Below are 12,329 nucleotides of genomic sequence, written 5' to 3'. Positions count from 1 at the left end.
CAAATCAAATCAAATCCTCATTAAGTATCCAGGAGAGGTGGCTCAGCACAGTGGTTGAGGGTTCGAGTCCCAGAGCAGACCGGTCTGGATGCTGTCCTGCCTCTCCCCTCATCATCACCATGTAACTTGGAACCAGTTACTGGACCTCTCTCTCTGAACCTTCTTCATAGGCTTGCTAGGCGGATTAAATCAATTAAGTCATGCAAAGTCTTCAGAATAGCCCCTGGCTCACACTAAGCATGCAACACATGCTAGTGATGATTATTATTAAGGTGTGATGGTCATTCTTAATAAGTGCCATTAGCCAGTCTAAGGTACTTGCTTATTAATTCAAATTAATTTTTGACGAATAGAATTTTAGACAGTGATGGGAGAATTTGGGGCTCTGTGGAGAGGCCTTCCTTTAAATCTCACCTTTGTGAAATAAAATCACTGAAAGAAAAAGAAACAAGCCTTCTGCCTCATCTTCATGTGGAGGAAGAGGAGGGGAGAAGCAAACCAAGTACAAAGGGGGCACCCGGGGCTCCCATAGAAGCACACAGTCGAAGGGATTCCACTGCCTGGAAAGTCGGGGGTGGTGGGCAAGGTGGAACCTTCACCCTGATGTTCTTGCCAAATGCTGGAGATTCCAAGGGCCGAGCTAACCAGTTTCCATCTTCTCATGTTCCTGGATGAAGAAGGAGCAAATCTCATAGCAGGGAGGTAGGAGCTGGTCCACCTTGAGCCACTTCATTCCTCGCACTCTTGTGTTTGTCCTGGTGAAATCATTCACACTCTCCTGACCACACTGGGTCAAGAATCACAAGCCACAAAAGGAGTCTAAGAGAACCTTCCTGCCCAGCTTCCCTTTCCCTGCCCCTCCACTAAGGGCAGAAATGCTTGCTCTGCTATATAACAGTAGCAGTAATTATAAATAGTAATTATAATATTTTATACAATCCCCTTACCTTTTATTCTTAATTACATATAAAAATCATTCACCCTAAATGAATGTCATAATCATTTTATTGTAAGATTTTAGTACAATACTTAACTCTATTCAGGTACACATAATCTTCACTATTTGCAACTCCTAGAGCAGTTTCAGATTTTCCAACTTTTTCAAAAGGTAACCAATATAAATGGGTAGCAACTTATGACACAATGTTCATTATTCCGCTCCTTATCGTGTCTCAATTTTTGAAGGTCTAGAAACACTCACTTTTAAAGTAAAAAAAGATATATTTGAAGAAGAGGCCATAATCAGTGAACTGCTTTTGAAGCCCACAATGGCTAAAGATGTGGCTTTGGTGTTAAAATAAATGGCTCCCAGGGAAACACTGATTCATCCAAATCAAGTAAAATCAATTCAAATGCTCAGCCGTGTGTTGGACACAGAGCAGACCCCTTCCTCTAGGTATATAAAGCTATGGCTGCTTCCCACAAAATGGAAACATTAGGTGGGTGGACTGTTTCTTGCAATTCATGTTAAACAAAAGGGTTTGACTATCCCTGGATTTTTCAAGTAAGATAAAACCAAGGAAAACACACTCAACCATAAACACTTGCATCAGGTTTCTATTGCTGCCATAACAAGTTATCACAAATGTAGAGGCTTACAACACCACCCATTTATTAACTCCAAGGTCTGCAGATGAGTTGGTTTCTTTGCTCCAGGTTTCACAAGGCCAAAATCAAGATGTCAGCTGGCTGGGGTCCTGGAGGGTTATTTGGGGAGGAGACCCTACCCACAAGAGCACTTTTGGGAGGAGACTTGGAGTTGGGCCATGAGAGGCCTTCCCAGTTTTCTCCAGATGTCAAGGCACACATAATACTAGGCCTTAATTTTAGGCCTTACACTGCACTAAGTGCTTGGGGCAAGAAAGGAGGGGAGGGAAGAGGCCTCTGGTCTTCCTCTTCTGTCTAATCTCATCTCGAAACTAGTAGAAGACAGAAATTGCAAAAGATTTCACATCATCCTCCCCCCCAAAACAAACTTTACAAACATTTTCCTCAAACCAAATCGTTGTCTGTTTGTTTTCCCCTCCAGAATGATTTTCAGTCATTAAAAAGCCGGGTAAAGAAAACAAGAAGGAAATTTTAAACTAAATGTAACGGGAAAGACTGGTTAATCTCTTAAAATTTTTCACCTAATGATAGTCTGTACACTTTTAAAATAAATCTTTCCTTGAGAGCAATCAGATTTGTGAGGTGAAAAAGTATAATGAAGTTTCTGAGACGAGTAAGAAATTACAATTTTGCAGCAAAAAAGGAAGAGTCAAGACTCAGCCAAAGGCTGGCTCACTGCACATTAGATACGCCAAATATCAATCCAGCGCTCGCCACGCACGCATTGCATTTGATCTAAATGGAAACCAGGGGTTACAGAGGTCAGACAGTGATAAATGCCCCAGAACGTACATAATAAAACACGAGCCACCAGGTTCCATAAGCTAGCATCTTAAAATGTAAAACCCACTTACGCTCAGCCAAAGGAAAGAAATGACCTTGGAACCAAAGCAGCCATCCCATGATGGCACTTGTCACCACACATTATCAACAAGCAATCAAACATAGCACATGTGTGATCACCATGAAACACGTCAGGCAGCTGCTCCATCACCAGTGAGAAAAAAGGGCACAGAATTTGGCAATGAACACAGTATCACAGTTTCAGTTTTAGGGTCTACATTCAGAATATTCACCTATATCCAGAATGGATGTAGGCTCTAAAACTGTGACACCATTCATTCACTTAACATTTGTGGAATACCCACTACATATATTCTTTATATGTCATGTCAGATCTTGTCTTGGGGAGTGTAGCAAAACACAAATGACTGAAACTTTTCCCTAACCGTGGGGCACCCGCAGTTTACCAGACACATAGACACAGAGTTGAAATATAATGTGGTGAGATGATCATGTGTATAAGATGAATACATATGAGATAAAAAGATGATGTAAAAAGAAAATGAGCTCTTCAGGGTAAGTACAGGAAGGCATCATTGAAGAGAAAACCTTTGAACAGCATGCTCCCAAATAAAAAAACTTTCCCAAAATAGAAATGGAGAACACAGCCCTAAGTTTTTATAAGAATGATATCTAACAGCTCCACTGCTCTTAAAGCTAATGGATCCATTTTTAAGTGACAACACAGAACATAATACTCCAAGTCCTTTATAGCTGAGGACTTCCTGAAATCAGTGCTACCCGATAGCTAGTAACTATGCAGCTAAGAAATCAATGTTCCTGAAGGACTTCCAGAAAAAGAAGACCTGACGGACTTCCAGAAGCAATGTCCCATTCAGTCTTCCCATCTGTCCTGGGTTGGGGGAAAGAGAGAAGCAGAGAGCTGAGCAGTGGTCACTGTGGTGCTGGGCTACAGAACAGCTTTCCTGAACTGCGCTTGCTACCTAGACAGTCACGAGGAGAGACAGCCCCCTCTCTCTCATCATCTCTCAACATTCAAGCTGTTCAGTCTCTAGGAAAATCTTTCCATCTTGCCCCCTTCCTGTCCCCCATCTCCTCTCTCTCTCCTATTTCAAACTTATATCCTATAGTTCTGTGTATCCTCACAAGCTGAATTAGATCCTATTTTGCATGAAGATAAGGTGACAATTAACCAAAACAGACCCTGCTCTCTCATCCTGATTTCTACAGTTGGCTTCCTAACACAGGAGAACGTTAACAAACTGTTACCTCAATACCCAATCGCTAAGGAGTCAAGATAACAAGCCCTCCTTGGCAATGACTCTTTGCCAGGGTGCAGGAGTCCAGTAGTTAGGTGGCCTTACCTCTTCAGTCCTGTCAATCTTAATAATGGCATTTATGCAACCCGAAGAGAAATGACAGATGGGCACAAGTTCCTTCTTACTCTCTGACAGTCCTGGCTAAATGCCCTGAGCGTCTTTTATCCACCTTGGCTGATCATGTCTCGATTTCATCAATTTCCTACGTAACAGTCTCAAAATTAGATTTTAAAACTCTAACGCTGTCCAGTAAACCAATATCCTAATCTTCAAAAGATATGTATTAAATTCAGGGTCCAACCTTCCATTTGTCAACTGTTCTTCTGGAGTCTCCTAGAGCTCTAATAGTAGAATAAGCCCTAAAACATCTTACATAAAGCATGGACAGCATCAAATAAAAAGAGCTTTGCTACATCTTATTTAACATGGAGTATAATTCTGACTCACCTTTGGAGAATTTAAGAATACCACAATGATATTTAATAATGTTTCCTGTAGATCAAAAAAGAAAAAAGACTTTAAAAGCACACAGTCTTCATCAATATAACAAAATAACTTCTTGATCTAAGGGACTATGAAAAGTTGACAATCTATAAGTGACAATGGAGCCAAAAAGATCTCAAAAAAGGATACTACGGCTCATTCCTGGGGAGTTCTAGGACGACATAATTTGCACATAGGTTCCCAGAAATCCAGGACTGTGGTGATAGCTATTTGTGCTTTGTCCACACCCATTTTCCAATGCCCCTGTATAGACACATCTCAGGCCCTCTAAGCAACATTCACAGGACGTGGTTTTAATTTGCTCCTCGGCATCAATCACAGAAGCCTTAGGACCTCAGGTAAAACCACCGTAACAGAGCTAACTCACAGCAGGGACAGAAACCAGGGCTTGCCGTTAGGCCATCACTGAGGGAAGTGTGTGTGGGGGCGGTCGTAACTGGGCCCCATTTTTTCAACAAAAGTGGATTCCAATTAATTACTGTTGGACCATCTGGCTCCTCAAGAAGTGTCACTGGCCCCAGGGACTATTCCTCAGTTCTTTCCCATGGACCCTGGCGCCACCTAAGACCTAGAAAAGTAACCACAGTAACAGCTAAAGCTTATTAAATGCTTACCATGTGCCAGGCACTGTTGAAGACTTTACATTCATTCACTCATTTCGTCCTCTTAAAAACTCGATGGGAGTAGGGGCAAGATGGCGGAAGAGTAAGACACGGAGATCACCTTCCTTCCCACAGATACAGTAGAAATACATCTACACGTGGAACTGCTCCTACAGAACACCCACTGAACGCTGGCAGAAGACGTCAGACCTCCCAAAAGGCAAGAAACTCCCCACGTACATGGGTAGGGTAAAAGAAAAAAGAAATAACAGAGACAAAAGAATAGGGACGGGACCTGCGCCAGTGGGAGGGAGCCGTGAAGGAGGAAAGGTTTCCAGGCACTAGGAAGCCCCTTTGCAGGCAGAGACTGCGGGTGGCAGAGGGGGGAAGCTTCGGAGCCGCGGAGGAGAGCGCAGCCACAGGGGTGCGGAGGGCAAAGCGGAGAGACTCCTGCACGGAGGCTCGGCGCCAACCAGCACTCACCAGCCCGAGAGGCTTGTCTGCTCACTCGCCGGGGCGGGCGGGGGCTGGGAGCTGAGGCTCGGGCTATGGTGCTAGCCGGGAGGGAGTCCGGGAAAAAGTCTGCAGCTGCCGAAGAGGCAAGAGACTTTTTCTTGCCTCTTTGTTTCGCGGCGCGCAAGGAGAGGGGATTCAGAGCGCTGCCTAAACGAAATCCAGAGACAGGTGCGAGCCGCGCGGCTATCAGCACGGATCCCACAGCAACAGGGGCGCAGAGGGAAAAACGGAGAGATTCCCGCACAGAGGCTCAGCGCCGAGCAGCGCTCACCAGCCCGAGAGGCTTGTCTGCTCACCCGCTGGGGCAGGCGGGGCTGGGAGCTGAGGCGCGGGCTTCGGTCGGATCGCAGGGAGAGGACTGGGGTTGGCGGCGTGAACACAGCCTGAAGGGGTTGGCGTGCCGCGGCGAGCCGGGAGGGAGCCGGAGAGGAGGTCTGCAGCCGCCGAAGAGACAAGAGACTTTTTCTTGCCTCTTTGTGTCGCGGCGCGCAAGGAGAGGGGATTCAGAGCGCCGCCTAGACGAACTCCAGAGGCGGGCGCGAGCCGCGGCTAACAGCGCAGACCCCAGAGATGGGCGCAAGCCGTGGCCATCAGCGCGGACCCCAGAGACTGGTAGGAAAAGCTAAGGCTGCTGCTGCCGCCACCAAGAAGCCTGTGTGCGAGCACAGGTCACTCTCCACACTGCCCCTCCCGGGAGCCGGTGCAGCTCGCCACTGCCAGGTTCCCGAGATCCGGGGACAACTTCCCCGGGAGAACACACGGCGCGCCTCAGGCTGCTGCACCGCTCCCTCCCCCGGCCTGAGTGAGCCAGAGCCCCCGAAGCAGCTGCTCCTTTAACCCCGTTCTGTCTGGGCGGGGAACGGACGCCCTCAGGCGACGTACATGCAGAGGCGGGTCCAAATCCAAAGCTGAACGCTGGGAGCTGTACGAACAAAGAAGAGAAAGGGAAATCTCCCCCATCAGCCTCAGAAGCAGCGGATTAAAGCTCCACAAACAACTTGATGTGTCTGCATCTGTTGAATACCTGAATAGACAACGAATCATCCCAAATTCAAAAGGTGGACTTTAGGAGCAGGATATATTAATTTCCCCTTTTCCTTTTTTTATGAGTGTATATGTGTATGCTTCTGGGTGAGATTTTGTCTGTATAGCTTTGCTTTCACCATCAGTCCTAGGGTTAGGTCTGTCTATTTTTTTTTTTTTTTTTTTACTTAAAAAAATTTTTTTTCCCTAATATATGCTTTCTTAATAATTTTTTCCGTATTTTCTATTTTTAGAAATTAAAAAATTCTTTAATAAGTTTTTTCATATTTTTTATTTTAAAAAAATTAAAATTTTTTTTCTTAATAAATTTTTTTCTTAAAAATTTTTTTCTTATTTTTTACTATAAAAAATTAATAAATCTATTTTTAAAAATTAAAAAAATTTTTTTCTGAATACATTTATTCTTAATAATTTTTTTCTTAGTTTTTATTATAATAGCTTTATTTTATTTTATTTTATCCTCTTTTTATCTTTCTATTTTTTTCTCCCTTATATTCTGAGCTGTGTGGATGAAAGGCTCTTGGTGCTCCAGCCAGGCATCAGGGCTGTGCCTCTGAGGTGGGAGAGCCAACTTCAGGACACTGGTCCACAAGAGACCTACCAGCTCCACGTAATACCAAACGGCAAAAATCTCTCAGAGATCTCCATCTCAACATCAAGACCCAGCTTCACTCAACGACCAGCAAGCTACAGGGCTGGACACCCTATGCCAAACAACTAGCAAGACAGGAACACAGCCCCATCCATTAGCAGGGAGGCTGCCTAAAATCATAAGGCCACAGACACCCCAAAACACACCACCAGACGTGGACGTGCCCACCAGAAAGACAAGATTCAACCTCATCCACCAGAACACAGGCAATAGTCCCCTCCACCAGGAAGCCTACACAACCCACTGAACCAACCTTACCCACTGGGGACAGATACCAAAAACAACGGGAACTACGAACCTGCAGCCTGTGAAAAGGAGACCCCAAACACAGTAAGATAAGCAAAATGAGATGACAGAAAAACACACAGCAGATGAAGGAGCAGGGTCAAAACACACCAGACCTAACAAATGAAGAGGAAATAGGTAGTCTACCTGAAAAAGAATTCAGAATAATGATAGTAAGGATGATCCAAAATCTTGGAAATAGAATAGACAAAATGCAAGAAACATTTAACAAGGACGTAGAAGAACTAAAGAGGAACCAAGCAACGATGAAAAACACAATAAATGAAATTAAAAATACCCTAGATGGGATCAATAGCAAAATAACTGAGGCAGAAGAAAGGATAAGTGACCTGGAAGATAAAATGGTGGAAATAACTACTGCAGAGCAGGATAAAGAAAAAAGAATGAAAAGAACTGAGGACAGTCTCAGAGACCTCTGGGACAACATTAAACGCACCAACATTCGAATTATAGGGGTCCCAGAAGAAGAAGAGAAAAAGAAAGGGACTGAGAAAATATTTGAAGAGATTATAGTTGAAAACTTCCCTAATATGGGAAAGGAAATAGTTAATCAAGTCCAGGAAACACAGAGAGTCCCATACAGGATAAACCCAAGGAGAAACACGCCAAGACACATATTAATCAAACTGTCAAATATTAAATATAAAGAAAACATATTAAAAGCAGCAAGGGAAAAACAACAAATAACACACAAGGGAATCCCCATAAGGTTAACATCTGATCTTTCAGCAGAAACTCTGCAAGCCAGAAGGGAGTGGCAGGATATACTTAAAGTGATGAAGGAGAAAAACCTACAACCAAGGTTACTCTACCCAGCAAGGATCTCATTCAGATGTGATGGAGAAATTAAAACCTTTACAGACAAGCAAAAGCTGAGAGAGTTCAGCACCACCAAACCAGCTTTACAACAAATGCTAAAGGAACTTCTCTAGGCAAGAAACACAAGAGAAGGAAAACACCTACAATAACAAACCCAAAACATTTAAGAAAATGGGAATGGGAACATACATATCGATAATTACCTTGAATGTAAATGGATTAAATGCTCCCACCAAAAGACACAGACTGGCTGAATGGATACAAAAACAAGACCCATATATATGCTGTCTACAAGAGACCCACTTCAGACCTAGAGACACATACAGACTGAAAGTGAGGGGATGGAAAAAGATATTCCATGCAAATGGAAATCAAAAGAAAGCTGGAGTAGCAATTCTCATATCAGACAAAATAGACTTTAAAATAAAGAATATTATAAGAGACAAAGAAGGACACTATATAATGATCAAGGGATCGATCCAAGAGGAAGGTATAACAATTGTAAATATTTATGCACCCAACATAGGAGCACCTCAATACATAAGGCAAATACTAACAGCCATAAAAGGGGAAATTGACAGCAACACAATCATAGTAGGGGACTTTTAACACCCCACTTTCACCAATGGACAGATCATCCAAAATGAAAATAAATAAGGAAACACAAGCTTTAAATGATACATTAAACAAGATGGACTTAATTAATATTTATAGGACATTCCACCCAAAAACAACAGAATACACATTTTTCTCAAGTGCGCATGGAACATTCTCCAGGATAGATCATATCTTGGGTCACAAATCAAGCCTTGGTAAATTTAAGAAAATTGAAATCGTAGCAAGTATCTTTTCCGACCACAACGCTATGAGACTAGATATCAATTACAGGAAAAGATCTGTAAAAAATACAAACACATGGAGGCTACACAATACACTACTTAATAACGAAGTGATCACTGAAGAAATCAAAGGGGAAATCAAAAAATACCTAGAAACAAATGACAATGGAGATACAACGACCCAAAACCTATGGGACGCAGCAAAAGCAGTGCTAAGAGGGAAGTTTATAGCAATACAAGCCTACCTCAAGAAACAGGAAACATCTCGAATAAACAACCTAACCTTGCACCTAAAGCAATTAGAGAAAGAAGAACAAAAAAACCCCAAAGCTAGCAGAAGGAAAGAAATCATAAAGATCAGGTCAGAAATAAATGAAAAAGAAATGAAGGAAACAATAGCAAAAATCAATAAAACTAAAAGGTGGTTCTTTGAGAAGATAAACAAAATTGATAAACCATTAGCCAGACTCATCAAGAGAAAGGGAGAAGACTCAAATCAATAGAATTAGAAATGAAAAAGGAGAAGTAACCACTGACACTGCAGAAATACAAAAGATCATGAGAGATTACTACAAGCAACTCTACGCCAATAAAATGGACAACCTGGAAGAAATGGACAGATTCTTAGAAATGCACAAACTGCCAAGACTGAACCAGGAAGAAATAGAAAATATGAACAGACCAATCACAAGCACTGAAATTGAAACTCTGATTAAAAACCTTCCAACAAACAAAAGCCCAGGACCAGATGGCTTCACAGGTGAATTCTATCAAACATTTAGAGAAGAGCTAATACCTATCCTTCTCAAACTCTTCCAAAATATTGCAGAGGGAGGAACACTCCCAAACTCATTCTACGAGGCCACCATCACCCTGATACCAAAACCAGACAAAGATGTCACAAAGAAAGAAAACTACAGGCCAATATCACTGATGAACATAGATGCAAAAATCCTCAACAAAATACTCGCAAACAGAATCCAACAGCACATTAAAAGGATCATACACCATGATCAAGTGGGGTTTATCCCAGGAATGCAAGGATTCTTCAATATACGTAAATCAATCAATGTGATACACCATATTAACAAATTGAAGGAGAAAAACCATATGATCATCTCAATAGATGCAGAGAAAGCTTTTGACAAAATTCAACACCCATTTATGATAAAAGCCCTGCAGAAAGTAGGCATACAGGGAATTTTCCTCAACATAATAAAGGCCATATATGACAAACCCACAGCCAACATTGTCCTCAATGGTGAAAAACTGAAACCATTTCCACTAAGATCAGGAACAAGACAAGGTTGCCCACTCTCACCACTATTATTCAACATAGTTTTGGAAGTGTTAGCCACAGCAATCAGAGAAGACAAAGAAATAAAAGGAATCCAAATCGGAAAAGAAGAAGTAAAGCTGTCACTGTTTGCAGATGACATGATACTATACATAGAGAATCCTAAAGATGCTACCAGAAAACTCCTAGAGCTAATCAATGAATTTGGTAAAGTAGCAGGATACAAAATTAATGCACAGAAATCTCTTGCATTTCTATACACTAATGACGAAAAATCTGAAAGTGAAATTAAGAAAACACTCCCGTTTACCATTGCAACAAAAAGAATAAAATATCTAGGAATAAACCTACCTAAGGAGACAAAAGACCTGTATGCAGAAAATTATAAGACACTGATGAAAGAAATTAAAGATGATACAAATAGATGGAAAGATATACCATGTTCCTGGATTGGAAGAATCAACATTGTGAAAATGACTCTACTACCCAAAGCAATCTACAGATTCAATGCAATCCCTATCAAACTACCACTGGCATTTTTCACAGAACTAGAACAAAAAATTTCACAATTTGTATGGAAACACAAAAGACCCCGAATAGCCAAAGCAATCTTGAGAACGAAAAATGGAGCTGGGGGAATCAGGCTCCCTGACTTCAGACTATATTACAAAGCTACAGTAATCAAGACAGTTTGGGACTGGCACAAAAACAGAAATATTGATCAATGGAACAGGATAGAAAGCCCAGAGATAAACCCACGCACATATGGTCACCTTATCTTTGATAAAGGAGGCAAGCATATACAGTGGAGAAAAGACAGCCTCTTCAATAAGTGGTGCTGGGAAAATTGGACAGATACATGTAAAAGTATGAAATTAGAACACTCCCTGACACCATGCACAAAAATAAACTCAAAATGGATTAAAGACCTAAGTGTAAGACCAGACACTATCAAACTCTTAGAGGAAAACATAGGCAGAACACTCTATGACATACATCACAGCAAGATTCTTTTTGACCCAGCTCCCAGAGAAATGGAAATAAGAACACAAATAAACAAATGGGACCTAATGAAACTTAAAAGCTTTTGCACAGCAAAGGAAACCATAAACAAGACCAAAAGACAGCCCTCAGAATGGGAGAAAATATTTGCAAATGAAGCAACTGACAAAGGATTAATCTCCAAGATTTACAAGCAGCTCATGCAGCTCAATAACAAAAAAACGAACAACCCAATCTGAAAATGGGCAGAAGACCTAAATAGACATTTCTCCAAAGAAGATATACAGATGGCCTACAGACACATGAAAGAATGCTCAACATCATTAATCATTAGAGAAATGCAAATCAAAACTACAATGAGATATCATCTCACACCGGTCAGAATGGCCATCATCAAAAAATCTAGAAACAATAAATGCTGGAGAGGGTGTGGAGGAAAGGGAACTCTCTTGCACTGTTGGTGGGAATGTAAATTGATACAGCCACTATGGAGAACAGTATGGAGGTTCCTTAAAAAACTACAAATAGAACTACCATACGATCCAGCAATCCCACTACTGGGCATATACCCTGAGAAAACCATAGGTCAAAAAGAGTCATGTACCAAAATGTTCATTGCAGCTCTATTTACAATAGCCAGGACATGGAAGCAACCTAAATGTCCATCGACAGATGAATGGATAAAGAAGATGTGGCACATATATACAATGGAATATTACTCAGCCATAAAAAGAAATGAAATGGAGGTATTTGTAATGAGGTGGATGGAGTTAGAGTCTGTCATACAGAGTGAAGTAAGTCAGAAAGAGAAAAACAAATACAGTATGCTAACACATATATACGGAATCTAAGGGGAAAAAAAGCCATGAAGAACCTAGTGGCAAGACAGGAATAAAGACACAGACCTACTAGAGAATGGACTTGAGGATATGGGGAGGGGGTGGGGTGAGATGTGACAGGGTGAGAGAGTGTCATGGACATATATACACTACCAAATGTAAAATAGATAGCTAGTGG

General features: G+C 41.7%; 1 protein-coding gene across 9 annotated transcripts in view; it reads right to left on the bottom strand.

Moving 5' to 3' along the window:
• EPB41L4A (erythrocyte membrane protein band 4.1 like 4A) overlaps positions 1 to 12,329 on the bottom strand; it is a 270,520-nt gene that overhangs the window by 121,247 nt on the left and 136,944 nt on the right. The window lies entirely within an intron of this gene.

This window comes from Balaenoptera borealis (assembly GCF_965194805.1).
Source record: "Balaenoptera borealis genome assembly, chromosome: 2".
Lineage (NCBI taxonomy): Eukaryota > Metazoa > Chordata > Mammalia > Artiodactyla > Balaenopteridae > Balaenoptera > Balaenoptera borealis.
This window is presented reverse-complemented; position numbering and strand designations above follow the sequence as displayed.